A 19,025-nucleotide genomic window follows, 5' to 3' on the forward strand; every position below is an offset into this window, starting at 1 on the left:
CACCATGCCCAGGGACCGGAGGGTATGAGGCAGGCCGCGCCGGCGACTCTCGCGGAGCCGCAGGGTTGGGGTCACCCGAGCCCCCGGCCGCATCGCGCGAGCGTCGGGGGGAGTCGGGGGTACGATGACGACGCCCCGACTTCTTGTGCTTCTTACCTGACGAGGATGACGAGTGGCGCCGACTTCCGGAGCGCCCGGCGCGGCTCCGCGACCGCTCCCTCGAACGCTCTCTCGACCTCCGGCCGGACCGGGACCGCTCCCGGTCCCGACGTGGGGCCGACACCCGGAGCTCCAGTAGCTTGCGGGACCGCTCCCGCCTAGCTTTGTTGGTAAGGGCCCGGCAGTCGACGCAGGAGTCCACGTCGTGGTCGGGGCCCAGACACCGGAGGCAGAGGCGGTGATGGTCTGTGACCGACATCGTGCGCTCACAGCCATCGCAATTCTTAAACCCTGGCATCCTATCAGGCACAACAGAGAAAAAAGATCAAAAAACTTGGTCAAAGACCGGAGTACTGCTCTTCAGATCTGCGTCCACTGGCGCGGAAAAAAGAAGAACTGACGTCAGCGCGCGGAGGCGGCGTCTATGTACTCCAGCGACGTCATCACGGCGCACGACGCCGACGACGGACGCGGAGCCGCAGGGGACGCCTGCAGACGACGCCTACCGACGCGCAGGGGTACTGCTACGCAAAAGTTTCCGGATCCAGACTGACGCCTGGGGATATTCTAAGGTAAGGAATCTAACACTAACGTGTTTCTTTCAGATCTACTGTTCTTAAGCATTTCTACACATTTCTATATTAGCCCACTACGTATACGGGCCTTTCTAATTCTAATGCATATTCTAGAGTAAATACAGATACATTTCCTATTACTCATGTTGCATCGGCTAACTTTATACTACAAATGCTAACTTCACATTATAGATTCTACGTTTACGTTATATGCTTGTAAATATGGTACAGATATACTTTTCATTCAAATTGCGCTCTCTCAGACTCCTGGCCCATAGAAATGAATGGGAAATTTGCGATTTCCTACATACATACCATTTTGCGATTTCTAAATATCGATTCCTTAAAAATCGCTATTTAGAAATCGCAAATGGTCAGGATGATACATATGGCCCTTAATCTCCACAACGGCCCCAGCAGCGCTTGGATGTCTGGCTTCACCTTGGGGGTGCCCAGGAGTGGACATCTCACAGGAAAGTCAGGAAGGGTTCCACAGCGGTATGAATACAGCGCTACGAGACCTCAGGGTAGAAGTGCGCTATATAAATACAAACACATTTACATTTACAAGCTGCTCACATAGAGGACAGGGGTGCCCAGAGTGATTTTCATTTTCCCACAAAGGTAAATGTCCTGCCATGAGTCAGATCTGCAAAGGCTGTGGAAAGGAGAACAATTTTGTAACAGTCAGCAAGGAGAAAGAAAAATAGCAAGTGTGTCATGGCGCAAAGACAAAACGGCTACCAGAACGTTTCAAAACAGATTTTCGATGCACGCCCACATGGCCAAGCGTCTCAACCAAATGAGGCAAATCAACACCAAATGAAGCCAAACGGCATCTAAGTCTTCTTCTAACAGTTCTTCAGTAACAATGTCAAGTGAAAGTTAAGAAGATGGTTGTGACATGTAAATGTTTTCTTCAGACAAACGTACACATGTTGGACTGAAATACCAGTCCCAAAAAAGTCAACAAGACAAAGCACCAATGTCATTCAAACATAGTCTGAAAATCACACTAAAAGTCAACGATTGTAAAAACCTTTAATTATCAACAGTGGTGCATCAATAAATATTATGTTTGAGGATAAATCTTATGAAATGTCTCCATTGCGCCCACTTATGGCATCAAAAACGAAAGTGTATACATGGGCTGCATTGACGCCACTGAAAAGTCAAGGTGCATTTGTAGCAACGATGAAACACCAGAAAGCAAAAGTACTAGCACCGATTCATGTACTCACGGTCCGGCATCAAGAGCCTGTTTACTCAGTTTCAGCACAGCTGCTGATATGGGACTAATATCAGTGCACTATAACATGAATGCTCTTTATGAAATAGTAAGTCAAATCCCTTCATTGTTTAATGGACTGGGAAAGTCAAATTACTCATTGAAGAAGACGCCAGTTCTATTGATCAAAGACACTAACAAATTGGATGTCACTTAAAGGAAGATGTTGAAAAAGAACTTGAATCCTTACACAAACATGACATTTTTGAGTATTCCACTGGTCCTAATCCTTGGGTTTCTCTTATAGGGATAGTACCCAAAAGGACAGTGAAGAAGCTGTATGAATCTTTTATCGTGAAATCACGCACCTCGCTGCCATTTCATTGGAACCAATTGTCAGTGCCATGAGTCAAGATAGTGACATGCTACAACTGAAAGACATTATTACACATCAGTCTTGGTACCAGCACTCTCCATCTCTTACCTGTGACAGTGAATAGCAGAAGTTTAAAAATGTCAAAGATGAACTGTCAATTAGTAAGTAAGGCATTATTCTAAGAGTTTGAAGAATTGCCATTCCTGAGAGTCTGCGACAAAAGATAACTGAAGTCGCCATAAAGGACATTGTGGTATTTTTGCCCCCAAACGAGCTCTCTGAGACCGAGTCTGGTTTCTACATGTTGACAAGAGAGTTGAAAGAGAATTGAAGGGCTGTAATCTATGCAACTGCCTGTCATCAAAAACCACTCAATACACCTTAAACATGTCAGTGTTACCAACACATGCATGGGAAAGAACTGCTATTGACTTTTTCAGTCCTCTTGACAGCAGACATCACCTCATAGTTATTGTTGATGAATATTCACGTTTTTAATTAATAGAAGATCCCTCATCTATCTCTCAAGAAAAGTAAGAGATTAGACCGCATCTTCGCGATATGGGGTGTGCCTGCGACCTTGAAGTCTTACGACATTCACCAAAGTGGGGGTGGCAGGCAGGCCTGAGGAGGGAGGTGGGGAGGGAGGGAGGATTCAAGGACAAAAAAAATAAAAAAAACTTATCTTAACAACCCCACTGCCATCTACCGCTGCATCCTACTCTTCCTGCTCTGGGCACAGGCTCCCAGAATGCACTGCGGCCAATCTTAACGCTGCATGAAAGCAGCGTTGAGATTGGCCTGAGCGGTGGCAACTTGTGCTCTCAGGTAGACTGGGAGCCTGTGCCTGCTCTCTCTAGCCCCGGCAATGCAGCTGGGGCTGGAGAGAGCTTCACTGCACATGAGGGTTTGGCCGGCCTGAGACGGCCAGCCAAACCCTCATGCGCAATAAAGGGAGTGCCCACCACTCTCCCACTAGCAGTGTCATCCAGTGGATCCGCCCCAAAGACTCATTAGAGTCCTTGGGGTGGGTCCTATGGGACTAAAATAAAACGATAATAAAATAGTTTAAAATCCTGTATCCTGACAACATCTCACCTTTTAACAGTCATCCTAATAAGAAGCATCAAAAGACCACCCTATTTGGCCACAGGCCAATGGCCTTGTCGAACGTTTCATGATCCCTATTAAGAAAGCTGTTCAGCTTGCTGTATAGAAAACCTTGATCTTAAAACTGTCTTAAAGTTGACTCTTCAAGGTTACATTTCGACCCCTCACTCAACCACAGCTGAAGGCCCTGCAACCTTGATGTTTGGGAAAGCCATGATGACCAGGTTACCTCAATGGAGGATCAAATACTGAGGAAGAAACACACATGAGAGACTTGAATTGTAAAAGGAAAATGAAGGCCTGTGCAGACAAGCATCAAAATGTAAAAGACGTTACATTAACTTGGGGAGATCGACTGCTTGTTTGTCAGTATAAGCAACAGAAGTCTGATTCTCCTTTTGATGCTGAACCATTTCATGTTGTGCCCATCAAAAGACACATGGTGAATACCCAAAGTCCTGGGAAGTCCATTATGTGAGATTCCTCACTTTCCGACATGTGGCTCATCATTCTTCAGGCACTGATGTCAATGTAGAGACTAGGTCTGAAAGGACAAGTGAAGACCCCTGGCTGCTGTTGTTCTTTGATCACCAACGCAGGTCATGGACACTTCTACTGCCTGTCCCTGGTTTCCAAAGACACGGTTGAGACATGTAATCAAAGCACCACGAAGACCCACTGAAGAGCTAGGATAGTGTATATATTTGTAAATAACGTGCAGCATATCTAACCTGGGCTTCTATTGGAATTCTATAACGCATATTAGCAAGCACATTATCGCCGTTTTAGCGTCACTTTCCTGCCACTAAAACAGTGATAATTTTAACAATGTTCTTGCTAATATCCCCCTAAATTCTGGTCACTTGGAAGAACGAAAATACCAAGGTAAATTTGCAGACATCCTATATTAACCTTAAATGTTAAATTACACATTTCTAGTGCCAGGAAAATTGAACGCTCAATAAACAGTGGTAACCGCAATATTAAAAATCACTTTAAATCTGAGAGGTTCTTTCTACCGTTTAAAAAAAATCCTGGCCAGTGTATCCTGTGTATGATTCATGAGAGTAAACAGAGACTGTTTACATAACCAGTGCAAGTTACAGAGATAGGAAACTCCCAGTTCCCAGAAACAGAGCTAATAAACTTACCAAATATAATGCTTATCCGTATTCTTGACTGGCACTGTGTCTGTGTAATGTCTTGGCACAGGGCGAATGGTTGTTTGTTACTGTGTTGCCAGGTTCTATTTGGAAATCAAACAAAAGTACATGTCAAAAGAAAGCATACAAAATTAAATACCCACATAATGGGATAAGAAGCTAAAGATAGTTCGAAACAAAACAACTAGCGTTTTCAATATATATACCAAGTTGATCTGCTGTGTGACACCCTGAATTTTCTTGAACTTTCATTTAGGGCTTAACATAGGGTATGGGCTTCCAAGTATATTCTGCAACACAGTAATCTTCAATATTTGGAATCTTCCCTTGAGAATACCCAACAACCACGTTGCTCTCCGGTCCGAGTTTTGTTGTTGGAGAGAGTGGTGTCCAGTAAGCTGCTCATTTACCCCCTGCACTTCAAGCCACCATCGCTTGAAGTGAGATCTTGAGCATCTTGAGACTGAAGATGCCGGCTCCCGCGGCCGCACCCGGAGGGGCGGGCCACGCGGGGAGCCAGCCGGAGTAACCGGCGGTGGGCTCCATTGGCTGCAGAAGGCACAGGAGCCTCGAGGGAGGTCCGGGTGGGACCTGACCTCCCTGTAACAAAACCACTCACCTGTAGGAGCAGCCGGGTGTGGGCTCCCCGATCTGCCATGAATCCCCTGGGGTTCCGGATGGGACCGGGCTCCCCAACAAGAAACATCCCGTCACCTGGGGGTCCGGGTTGGACCGGGCCCCCCATCAAGAACGGGAGACGCGGCGAAGCCACAGTGAGATTGCGGCTCCCTCCGAAGCAGCGGGGGAGCCGCTACTATAATATGTGGCAACACCCATAATGCCTTTCAGGCCAGGACCGGCCTGCAACTGCAACACAGCGTTTTCAATGCTTGTGGTGGTATTTTTTTATTTTTTATTTTTTATTTCTCTTTTCACTTTGTAAATATGTGATATATACTTGTACAAGCCGAATCGCTGGTAAAATGGTATCCTGAGAAAATCTACTATTTGTATATATATATGTATATAGAGAAATCTCTAACCACTAGTATATGTAGTAGACCTTTGTAATCACTACCATTCCTATGCAATTCTTAGAGTGTATCCATTTGTAGCTTCCTTGAGTGACTTTACAACTTGTACATTTGCAAATTTTTTTCCTGCTTGTATCTTTTATGTAACTCATGTAATCCTAAATTCTTTTGTATCGCAACTGGTTCTTTTGTAAAGCGCTCTGACACCTTCGGGTAATGTTCGCACTATAGAAAATCGCATTAAGTAAATAAATTCTTTTTTTTAAAAATTAGCAGGTGAGCTCTCTAGTGACCAGGGAATGACAGCAACCTACTTAACCAGGCTGGCTGTGCAGACGACTCGCTCAATGCGCACGCTGGTGGCGTTCCGAAGGTGTGCCAAAGGCAAACCAGTCTGCACTGTCCGTGTCCGGATCGTGTCCAGTGCATGTCATGCTGCCGGTTCTACTGCAAATTCTATCACAATCTTACATTCAAGTATAAGAACTTTGGGGGCTTCGACCTCTGAGTGAGGGTTTGGTTAAATTATAGTTTAATCCCCCAAGTGTCACTACATCTCGTATTCAACTAAAAGCCAAATTACATGCATACTTCATTAATGTCTGTTCCTTACTCAAGCACTCATAGAATATATTCAGCCTCCTGTGATCTAAACCCGGGTATGTTTATTACAGAGACTTGGCTGAGTGATATGATTAATTCTGATATTTCCCTGGCCATCCCATTGGATTATTTTATAGTACATCTGAATAGGGAAGGACATTATAGTGGTAGGGTGGCCATCATCTTTAAATCTCTCTCCCAGTGCATCGTCTTCTCACTGACCAATTCAAGTAAGGCTGACGGCATGGAATTTTCCATAAAAATATCTTCAAACTTTTAAATGTCAGGTAGCCTTATCTATATATTAATTGTATTCAACAGAATCGAAGATCACTTTCAAGATAATAAAAAGGATATCATGACAATAAAATATAGCTAACTATCACAGGTTCATGGACAGACGATCCATTTTAACTATGGTGGCAGATGTGATAAATCCAGTTTTGGATGCAATCTTCGACTCTTCTATCACCGCAGTCAAGGTACCAAAAAAGTGGAAACAGGCAGTTGCGATACCGATATTGAAGAAACCATTGGCAGACCCTGCTACTTTGAAGACACTCTCTCGATACAGATATTGAAGAAACCATCGGCGAACCCTGCTAATTTGAAGACACTCTCTCTACTGCCTCCTGCCTCCAAGATGTTGGAGAAGATAATGAACACCCAGCTATCTAGTTATCAGGAACATTTCAATCTGCTTCAACCATCCAAGCCAGGCTTCCAGTCAAAGAACAGCTCCTTTAGAAGAGACTGAATCCATCAGGATCTTTTTACATCCATGACTGCCTGTCACTTTGTTAGATCTGTCAATGACATTTCATAGGTCTCTCATAAGTCACATTTTCTTCAGCTTGCTGAGCTGTGGGTTGGCAACATGGCCTTAAAATGGTTCCATTCATTTATTTAGGAAAGGGAACAAATGTTAGCCTTGGAGACATTTACCTCCGCTCCTCCCCTTTTACCTTCCATCATTGAATCTTACAGCATTCAATTTATTCTTTCCCTAGGAAGAAAAGCTGAAGTGGCTCAACTTGCGTTTAAGAGATGCGTGGTCGACGTAGTTAATTGGATGAACAGAAAATGCTTAAATGCAACTCAGAATAATTGAAGATACTATTGTTTGGCCATGCAGCTGAGGACCTGCCCAATGATCCTTGCCTAGAAAAGCTGGTCTCTGCTCCAAAGCCCACAACAGTAGCCAAAAATTTAGGGGTCAAATTTGACAGTAAATTATCTTTCCACCCCTAAATACTGTCAGTAGCAGACACTTCATTTTTTACTGATCTGAATACTGAAGAAAGGTTTGCATTATATGCCGACTAAAACCAGAAAAACCACTGTGCACGCAACAATCACTCTCAAATCGATTATGACAATGTCCTGTATCTGAGTCTGTCAAATTGCCTGTTAGACTGCCTGCAGATGGTACAGAATGCTTTGGTAAGGCTAATCCTTCCTACCCCTCATAGACAATAGATCAGGCCACGCCACAAAAAGATACATTGGCTGCCAGCATAGAAACACACCCCTTTTAAAGTCTTGAGTTAGACCCATAGAGATTTTTTTTCAGAGCCTCTCACTCCTAAATATCTTAGTAATAGGCTCCACCACTACCAACCGGCAAGAGCTCTTAGATCTTCGTATGTCCTGCTGCTGCAGATTCCCAAGTTTAGGCTTACGAGCCGTTCCTTCTGTCTGACATACAAAGCTTGGAACGAACTTCCACTCTCTCTGCAACAACTTACAATTGGAAGCCAGTTCAGACATTAATCCAAAGCCTGGATCTTTAGATGATAATTTCAAGCACTTTTTGTGCCCTTTAGTCAACTCCTAGCACTGGGGTGCCTAGTTTGGCAGCTGCACAATTTATAAATCTGATTTATTGTTGTTGTGTATCTAAAAAGAAAATGGAGGATAAGAAGTGGTAGTTGATCAGCAAATTGAGCACACGCCATGCAAACTATCACCTGCAGGTTATAGGTTTCAGTTTCAATATAAGTCAGCGTCTGCAGCACAGATCTATGTGTAACCTGCACTCCACATGTTCTAATGACAGTAAGTTAATTTGTTGGGTAAATGTCCATACTGAACAAATGTGAGTGTAAACACAAAGAGCCTGGTTCACAAAGGTAAAAGTGCACTTTTGTGTCAGTTTATGGCTTTTTATAATTCACCTAGGAATTTTACGAGTAGTATCTTTACGACTGCGGAGCCTCCACATTAGTGGTGGAGACTCCGCTCATAAAAAGATACTACTTGTAAAATACCTTTGTGAATTTCAAAAATCGTAAACTTACACAAAAGTGTTGTTTACCTTTGTGAATTAAGCCTAAAGTAATTCTTTGCATTCTCACTACAGACAGACTAAGCTGCAGGTTGCAGACTGAATCGTAAACAATACTGTAGTATGCTAGTCCACATGTTCAGGTAATAAAGTAGCCGAGGCAGAAGTAGATGAGATAAGTAGTAGGTTTATTCAGCCCATAAGTACGAAAACAGGAAGCAGAGGTCTGGAACAAGCATCCCCACCAGGAGCTGCCTACTAGCTGCTCAGCCCCTCTCCCAACTGTCAACACTCACAGGCACCCAAGCATTCCATTCATGTCAATCACACTAACATTCTACCCGGAACACTCACACTGGCTGAGTAGCTAGATACAGAGGAGTAAAGAAACATATGTACAAACCTGAGGATATTACAAATACTTTGAATTCCAGTTCCATGCTTGCCATTCAATGGCTTTTCTCCATATTCTTCTGTTTGTACTACACCTAGCGTATTTATGGTTTACCAAGGTTGTAGATTAGATACGTTGTAACCCTCCATTGATGGCGTCAAGGACTAATTTTCCTTTTGCATATATCTGTGAGATCTGATTGTTTGCACTTGAGTGGAGTCAATGAATCTTTCTCTTTTTCCTGCTATGTAGATTCACCCCCCCTTCTCTCGATTTGGGCACTTGTCTTCCACTCCCTCGTTTTACCATGTCTAGGCTGCTCATTTGTGTCTGGAGACAATAAATATGGCCAGCCAATGCTGCCACAACCCATCTGTGTTGGTATTACCTTTGCCAATGCGTGCACCATTACTTGCTTTAGAAAGGGAAACAGCATCAGGGTGTCATCTTGGGACTGTATTAGGTTCATATTATCTATTATAGTTAAACACTTCCAAGATGACCATCATGATGCATCACACCTAGATGCCACTTGCCAGCTTTCTTGGAAAATTATAACTGTAATAAAAAATAACCACCAAACAGGATTCCAAATGGTTGTCACGTTGCATCTAAATGCAATGAGCATCTTCGGATAATAGGACTATAATAAAGTATATCGATAAATTGAATTCCAGGGTAGCCCCCAAATTCTACTGGATTTTCTAATGAATGTGCTACAACTGGCAAAGTCAAGGACAGCAGCAGCAAGTGGTAGCACTTTGAAAGCAAGACTGATTGGTTTTGGCAGTGCTTGTTTTATGTTGACTATTTTATATAGTGGAAACATAAATGAAAGGAAAGCAGGTCACTCCATTGAAAATGAAATAATTTGGCATCAACATAAACATGATGTGTTAAATGCAGAACAGTATTTGAATGTAAAGTCCTGATAAATGTCAAAGTACAAGGTCTAGAATGTTATGTTGTGAGGGGGTGGCAACATGTAATTGGGATATTTCTCAAACTGGAGACAGAAGCCTGTAGGCATTTACCTTTAAGGGTGTGTGAAGTGGCAGAGTCTATTGAATCAGAACTTTACAATTTTGTTCAGGAGTGCAACGAGATATGAAAAACACAATCATAATGACTAAGAACATACTGACTGGAGGGCAGGAATAAGCCCACTCACTCTTTGATACTCTTTGTACAACACAACCCATAGGGAGTATTTCAGAGCTTCTCCAAAGGTAGCATCCTGAACCAGAATTAGAGTTATTGCTAGAGTCCAATTACTGCGCAGTGAACATTGCAAATGTTGCCCTGATCTCGAACCACATTGTGTAACAAAAAAGAACATGATAGATCAATCTGAGCCCCCAAGCGAAAACCAAGCTAACAGCTCCAAAAAATCCATCGTCAACATCAGCTTCGATTATGAACCAACAGGACAACATAGAACCATCTGTCTATTTATGACACATAAATTCATTCCATTAAATGTTTCCGTGATCAGACTTCCCGAATCGTTCTAAAGCCATAATAGATCAATCCATGCAAACATTTACACCTCAAACTCTGATATGTCTTTTCAAGGCAAAATGATAAAAGACCACGGTGCAAACTTTAAGCTTTGCACCTAAAATCAATCCATCATGGAAGCTACCAGGTTTGAACCCCAGCTATAGGTCAGTTGAATCACTATCCTGTGGATCTTTGACAATGGTGAAGACCTGTTGTCAGATCTGGCAGTCTTGTGAAGGAGCCTTTCCTGAATCGTACTTTACATGTAACTGCTCACTTGATCTCCGGCTACCGACGATCTTAACACTTCATCACCATCTGCACCCAATAGTATGCTTGGCCCTTGAAGGCATACATCACGACCAACATACCTATGGCACTAAAAGATGTCATTTTCTGAAGCACACATTCCTTGAGAATGAAACGCATTATGCAAATGGAAACATCAATTCCATAAAATGCACACTGCGTTATTCAAAGGATGCCTGGAGAACCCTTCCAATCAGACCCCTGTATCACTCCTTATTTCCACCAGTGGAACATAAAACTTTCAGTTACAAAATGATAAATCAGAAAAATGACAGAACCTATTGCCCGGTTCACAAATTACTCATGAGTTAAAAAGGAATCTGTGTTCAAGATTTTTCAAGATGGTGTGGGAAAATGGGTGATGCCTGACGGGCAAAGTAGGGGATCAAAAGGTGCAAGATATTGTGTGCGGACAGAGGAATATAGGCAAGAGAGTGGGAAATAGGGAGATGTTTGGCGGAGACCAACTCTTGAAAAAATCAACAACAATAATTGCTTGCGTTAAAAGCATAAATATGAACAATTAAAGATCCTCATACCCGGTCGACCTGTGGGTGCTTTATAAATACTAAAACTAGTGACAAAAGAAGCGATGGGCTGACTGACTGAAACAAAGGCACCCGAAAATAATAGCAATGAAATAAATGCATGCTAAGTCCATGTGTCCAAGAAGAAGTAGTTGAACTGTACAGTGCTTTCATTGGCGTTGCCCTGTGGCCAGCGTACCACATTCCTCACATAAAGGTGACAGGCCCAGAGTTGGGGTTTATTTGTTTATTTTGTCATTTTATATAGCGCTTACAAGACCCGAGGGGTATCAGAGCGCTTTACACCATAATGTATGGAAACATAAACCATAGAATACAGTGAGTGGCATCTAGAGTTCTCGAGGTCACAAAGATTAAGGTCATTGGCCAGATGCATAGAGATGACGGTTGAGGAGAAATTCTTTTAGTTGTCTCTTGAAGATAGTGAAGGAGGGATTAGTCCTGATGTGGGTAGGGAGAGAGTTCCTGATTTTTGGGGCATTCCCAGAGAAAGAGCGGGAAGGGCTTTTTGTTTATGTCGCTTTGGGGGGATTAAAAGGAGCGAGTTAGAGCCTCTTAGGTTTCTTGATTGTCCAGCTTTAGTGAGTTTGGCAGCAGGTAGTCTGGTTTGCCTGTGTGTAAGGCTTTATGGGTGAGACAGGCAGTTTTGAAGGTGCCGCGTGCATCGATGGGTAGCCATTTTAGGGCCTGTAATGCAGGGGTGATATGGTCGTATTTCTTGGTACCTGTGACCATTCTTGCTGCTGGTTAACTGGGTGAACACTGAGACTATTTCCTGGTACATGTACGCCTATTGCTCTGCGAGTGAATCACCCCATATGTTCACTTTACTTACAATCCCTTATTTGTATTTGGTTTTGGTTCACCTCTTCAACAGAAATAGCGTACGTGGTACAAATAACTGCTTTTTTCGCTTTTGTTAATAAGACTAGGACCTGTGGTGGAGGGTGGACATTGAGACTGTATCAGACGGTGCATTGTCTTTGGTGAAATCAAGGGCCATATGTATCAAAATGTTGTTTTGAGATTCTCAAATTGCGATTTTCAGCGAATCGCAATTTGAGAATCTCAAAATGCTATGTATGTGGGATTTGCTAATAATTTTGCAAATCCTACATATTCCTTATTTGCGAATCGAAAATTAGATTCGCAAATAAGGAATACCTTCCCATTCATTCCTTTGGGCTATGAGGCTTATAAGAATGAATGGGAAGGCATTCTCAATTTGCGATTAGCAATTAGAGAATCGCAAATTGAGAATGCAATTTCAAGGGTGCCATGGTGTGAAAAAGACACCCTGTTACACTCCTGAAATATGTATGTGTGCACATGTGGCACACATACATGCCTTTAGGGCCACATGGCACTTTGAAAAATGCAAAAAGTGCATTTTTCAAAGAAATCGCAAATTACCACCAACTTGAAGCTGGTGGTAATTTGTAATTCCTTACGGCCAAAGCGCACTTTTTCTGTGCTTCCTACATTGCATTAAAGGAATCGCAATTTGTGATTTCTTAAATGCAATCGCAAAATAGGGAATTGCAAATTTTGTGAATCCCTTATTTTGCGAGTGGTTTTCTTTCTCATACATTGCACACAGCTAAATTGAGATCACAAACGCTGAAATTCAGCGAATTTTAGCATTTGTGATCACAATTTAGCTTGATACATATGCCCCCATGTTATTTCTTGACGTGACTTCCTAGACAGAGGTGAATTGTTCGAGGTACTTTGAAGTGTGCCTGTTAAGGAGAACTCATTGGTATATGAATGCATTCAATATATTTTTATGTGGATACAGTGTGCCTCTAATGACTGCCTTCTAACAGGTGATATTCTTGCAACTCTTGTCTTCTGATTGTCTTTTCATGAATTACAAATACTTCTGGATGTATTGGATCAGTAAAACCTATGTTAAAATGGATGAGCATGAGGTCAAAAAGTTAGAGATTTCTTCAATTCCCAGCGTTCTCAGCTGAGTTGTGTTTTATAGACTGCGTGATATTTTTTCTTTCAGACAATGTTTTTTACCTGGCGAGAATCAAGAGGGAGAGAGAGGACCAGAAAGCTAGTCCAGATCCCCAGTTTATATGTATCGGTATCAATAGGAGACTAGCTCTAGAATGGATTAATCTGACACGGTTATGGTAGATTAATATTAGTTATGTAGCGACTCAGTATTTTGCCGGGTGGCAATGGCACCTCTTGGGTGTCTTTTGAAAGCCCTCACCCACCAACCTAGTTGGTGGCATGCTTCATCATCGGGCCCACCCAGTGACACCTAGCGTGTCCCGGGTGTGCTTCGACGCCTGATTACAGCGGAGCAGGTATGTCACTGTGTGTGCGGTGTGAGGTGCTAAGGTAAGTGAAGTTAAAACGGCTTGGCAGATGGTCCCTGGGGTGAGGATACTTTATTAAAAGGGCCTCTGCCAGCGGTTAAAAATAAGGCTGTGGGACGTTAGAGGCGGGTTACGACCTCCTACGTCCTTGAGTAGTCAACATGTTTCAGCCAGTGCCTTATATTAATCTGGCTTTCATCAGGACAATAAATATGTGTGGGTTAAAATTAGGGGGTGTGTAGTGTAGTCTATGTGTCTACACGCCCTAAAGTGTATCTAGCTGTGAGAGGGGGGATTCCCTTCTCAAGATCACCTGTACATTTAACATTGAGGACAAGTACAGGACAGACATGGGAGAAACAGAGTCACTAGAAAGTATGGGTCATAAAGTGTGACAGCCGACATAAATTGCGAATGGTGCAGACTATGAGCGGCTCAAGTGTAATGATACTGGTGGTATCATTAATGTGGTATCGCACTAAAACTTCGAAGGTGAAGTGGTTAAAACAGCGGTAAAAAATTACAGTGAAAGGTGAAGAGTTGTGGCGCAAGGAAAATTTCTTACGCTTTCAATGCTTGTTGATAGCTCCAAGGTTATTGAAGTGGCAGGGTGAAGCCCTAGTTGGGGGAGAGAGAGGTAGGACCATTGGGATTAGGGAACCTGTAGGAGAAAAGTGGGGAGCGCTTACCCTTGGTGGTGATACTCAGCATACTCACAGGATTTCTGGCCAGCACCAGCGTGGGACCTGTTGTGCCTCCTTCGCAGAACCGGTAGAGAATGACTGCTGTGACCGGCTTTTATGCTGTCATAGATTGAGTGATTGACCCCACCTGTTGGGAGAGTAATGGTAGAAAGACTCGCGGGAGGGTGTGGAGCGCTCCACACCCGAGCTTGCCTAACGCAGCTGAGTGCTATTTAGACCCTCCCGCGAGTCTTTCTACCATTACTCTCCCAACAGGTGGGGTCAATCACTCAATCTATGACAGCATAAAAGCCGGTCACAGCAGTCATTCTCTACCGGTTCTGCGAAGGAGGCACAACAGGTCCCACGCTGGTGCTGGCCAGAAATCCTGTGAGTATGCTGAGTATCACCACCAAGGGTAAGCGCTCCCCACTTTTCTCCTACAGGTTCCCTAATCCCAATGGTCCTACCTCTCTCTCCCCCAACTAGGGCTTCACCCTGCCACTTCAATAACCTTGGAGCTATCAACAAGCATTGAAAGCGTAAGAAATGTTCCTTGCGCCACAACTCTTCACCTTTCACTGTAATTTTTTACCGCTGTTTTAACCACTTCACCTTCGAAGTTTTAGTGCGATACCACATTAATGATACCACCAGTATCATTACACTTGAGCCGCTCATAGTCTGCACCATTCGCAATTTATGTCGGCTGTCACACTTTATGACCCATACTTTCTAGTGACTCTGTTTCTCCCATGTCTGTCCTGTACTTGTCCTCAATGTTAAATGTACAGGTGATCTTGAGAAGGGAATCCCCCCTCTCACAGCTAGATACACTTTAGGGCGTGTAGACACATAGACTACACTACACACCCCCTAATTTTAACCCACACATATTTATTGTCCTGATGAAAGCCAGATTAATATAAGGCACTGGCTGAAACATGTTGACTACTCAAGGACGTAGGAGGTCGTAACCCGCCTCTAACGTCCCACAGCCTTATTTTTAACCGCTGGCAGAGGCCCTTTTAATAAAGTATCCTCACCCCAGGGACCATCTGCCAAGCCGTTTTAACTTCACTTACCTTAGCACCTCACACCGCACACACAGTGACATACCTGCTCCGCTGTAATCAGGCGTCGAAGCACACCCGGGACACGCTAGGTGTCACTGGGTGGGCCCGATGATGAAGCATGCCACCAACTAGGTTGGTGGGTGAGGGCTTTCAAAAGACACCCAAGAGGTGCCATTGCCACCCGGCAAAATACTGAGTCGCTACATAACTAATATTAATCTACCATAACCGTGTCAGATTAATCCATTCTAGAGCTAGTCTCCTATTGATACCGATACAATGTTTTTTACCTGCCACCTTTCAACATATCAAGTTCCTACTTGTAGTAAGTTTCCCCAGGGGCAATCTCAATGTCACTGACTGTTCACATTTGGTGTTTCACTGAATATTATTCTCTGATCCCATAGTTGCCAACATATGAAAAATAAATCCCAGGACACTTTGCAGTACAGGGCTGCTGCAGATAGAATGTTCTTGTTTGCGTACCTGTGTGTAACAAAGAGGAACAGTTTCTGCAACAATATTACCTGGGACAGTCTCCAACTTGCCGGGACTGTCCCTGCAAAAACGAGGCAGTTGGCAACTATGTGACCCCCTTGTCACCTTATTTAGACATGCCTCTGAACTCTGAACTTTATGGAAATTTCTTGATATACTTGTAAAAGGTTGCCAAAGATTAAATCAATTGCCGTTTTTTTATTAGGAACTTATATGGTGTGTAACACATACATTGTTCATAAATGTGGCAGATGGATAACTGAGGTGTCGGGACAAAAATGGTTGACCAGGTTCATTTGGATTTCAGGTTTGAATTTATGAATGTAGCTTGCAATTTACTGTGGGTTTGATGAGAGAAGTGGTATGGTGAGCTTTGCAATGAGCTGCCAGCGTCATGTTTCAGGAATGAATTTAAGCTTCTGCACAATGTCACTTCTGTTGCATCCAAAAAACACTCCAAGAGTATGCTAACCCAGCCTCTCCATTCCTTCCAACACATATCACACAATTAATTTATGGACCTAGTCAAAGCAAGGAGACCTGCTGGCTGTCCTTCTGACCCATGTCCACCACAAACCTTCAATTCTAACTACCTCTGTTGCCACACCAGCAAGAAGAATCATCAACAATTCCTTAACAACTGAAATATTTCCAGAAGATCTAAAAAAGGTCATACATACGCCCATTACTAAAGAAAGTAAACCTCGACCACCTTAACCCTAACAAATGGACCTTTCCTGGGTAAATTGATAGAAAGAGCAACATTCTCCCAGATGTCACAATTCATTGAATAGAATTCCATACTTTCAGACTTTCAAACAGGATTCCATCCAGGAATAGGTACAGAATCTGCCCTAATTGCCGTCTGGGATGCCCTTAAGAACACAGTTGACAGGCACTGGGTTGCTGCACTACTTTTCTTGGACCTCTCAGCTGCCTTTGACACAGTTGACCATGACCCTCTAATACAAAGACTCTATGAAGCCAGCAGAGAGGGGACTGCTCTAAACTGAATCACATCCTACTTTCAAAGCAGAACTAATGTCATCCATACCCCTCCTTTCTCGTCCAAGCCGTACTTCACATTCACACTCCCCAAATCAGTTCTGAAAACCCACAGCTCTTTGTCCCTTGTTCCTATGATGCCCTCAATTGTCTACTAACTAAAACATACTGAAAAGTGCTTGGCTGCCTGGTATGGGACATAGAATTACAGGAGTAATTTTTTACATTCTCTAGCAGGCCCCTGTGAATAAGCTCCAAAGCATCCAGCTCTCTATTAGTAAAAGTGCAAAGAGGCCACAGTCCATTCTTATCCTTTTTATTTGTTCTAATAATATACAACTATTCCCTGAATATTCCCATTATACATGTTTTGGGACTATTCTACAAAGGAATATAATACTATGTAAAAGCATACTATTACTGCTTAAGTACTCCAAAATGCCTTTGTGAATAGGCCCCAAAGAGTTTATAAAGATAAGTTCTGGCTCCACCCAGAGTCTAACCCAGACTGCTGACACCACGAGAGAACCCAAAGAGCAACATGTTTGGGAACTCAGAAGAAGCAAAAAGGAAAATATGCTTGAAATCTAACAAGTGAAACCACTTGACATGTTGCCAAATTCTTCAGAGCTGCGCTAATAATTTGGAGTTTAACACTCAACAGAGCTGGTGAAGCGTCTCATCTTTTGAGATTTGTCAAATGATACAGGAAACAAGAGAAGTCCTTTACCATGTGCTCTGTAGCAATACATCTTATTACAAAAGGTTACAAGGTAAATACATTAGAGAAGACGGGTATTTTCGGTGCCAAAACATTGGCAAGACTGGCTCTTCAGGAATATCCATCTGTATGGGAGTGACAGAGGGCTTACAGTACTCTAAATTGTATGGGTGCACTATACTCATGGTGTAAACGCACTCACATGTATTTTTGTCGTTTGCAGTGTTTCATGATCATGAAGATGTATTTATTCAAAGTTATATTAGCATTGAAATGTAGTATACACATTTAAGTAGGACTTTGTATGTAATAAGAAACCTATAATCCTGTATGTATAATGTACAGAATGAAATTATACTCGTGCAATGTAATTTGTGTTTAATTTTAGTTGCCTGCATTGTAGGCCCAAACTTCGGGTTGTTTTGAGTTTCGTTTCTGCTTGATTGCTCAAGAATTATAATTAAATTAATAATTTTTGTGCTTGAAGACAGTGTGTGCTCACCCTACTGCATGTGCAGGAATTTGACCTCGTTATTCTTAGATTTAAGGAGATACCCAGAATGTCTTTGAAGAAGGCTGGAAGTCAAAAAGGGAGAATGCCTTTCATGTCTGGCCTACATGGAAACCAAGGCCACTGGAAGAAGAACCAATTTAATTAAAGCTTCTGTGGAAACTTACTGAAAGATGTTGCAAATGGAAAAGTTTACCTTGTGACATATTGTGGGTTGAACATTGTCTTTTTGTATGATGCACAGGGACAGATTCGAGAGACTTCTGCTTATTTCCGAGGAGAAAGTGCATCTTGGAACGAGCTCCATAGCTTTAAGTTATTAGACCCATTTGACATGAGTACTTCTTTAGAAGTCAGCACGTGCTGACACCTTTGGGATAGGATATCGGGGAAATAGGTAGGATTTACATGCAGAGCAGAGTAGGGAAAGATACTTTTGTTTTATTCTCTAATAAAAAGAGAATTGGACTCAGCTTCTATTCTTTGTTGCATTTTGATGTTCGGGTTCATCATATTATGCCTTTTGTGCCGAATTATTTATATTTGTAGACTCGGCTCTGTATTGATTTTTTTGTGCCTATATACTCTGATATTGAGGTGTGTTTATATTCAATTATTTTTGGCTTTATAAAAAATCCACAAAATGGAATTCAGAGTCTGTGGTCCTTTAAAAGCATGACTAAATTGAAAGTATAACCTTGAATTGTTTTACTCCCCTCAAACACTTTTAGCAGGCTATAAAAGACCATCTGATTTGAATTTAGAAGGGAAGGCAAGGAGTAAATTTAGCGTAATCAGGAGGAAAAAATATTGACATTTTCAAGTCTTATTTTTTTCAACTTAAAATTACTCTTTAGCTTTTAAGAGACAGCAAAGCTGCACTGGATCTAGAGCCTTTTATGT

At 42.6% G+C, this 19,025-nt stretch overlaps 1 protein-coding gene across 1 annotated transcript in view; it reads right to left on the reverse strand.

Annotated features, from left to right (window-relative positions):
- LOC147685343 (LITAF domain-containing protein-like) overlaps positions 1-19,025 on the reverse strand; it is a 334,366-nt gene that overhangs the window by 221,364 nt on the left and 93,977 nt on the right. The window contains exon 2 of the mRNA XM_086941274.1: positions 4,600-4,694. The gene's annotated coding sequence lies outside the window, so the exon portion shown is untranslated. The remainder of the gene's footprint in view (positions 1-4,599; positions 4,695-19,025) is intronic.

The sequence above is a fragment of the Lissotriton vulgaris genome, chromosome 10, assembly GCF_964263255.1.
Source record: "Lissotriton vulgaris chromosome 10, aLisVul1.2, whole genome shotgun sequence".
In the NCBI taxonomy this organism is placed as follows: domain Eukaryota; kingdom Metazoa; phylum Chordata; class Amphibia; order Caudata; family Salamandridae; genus Lissotriton; species Lissotriton vulgaris.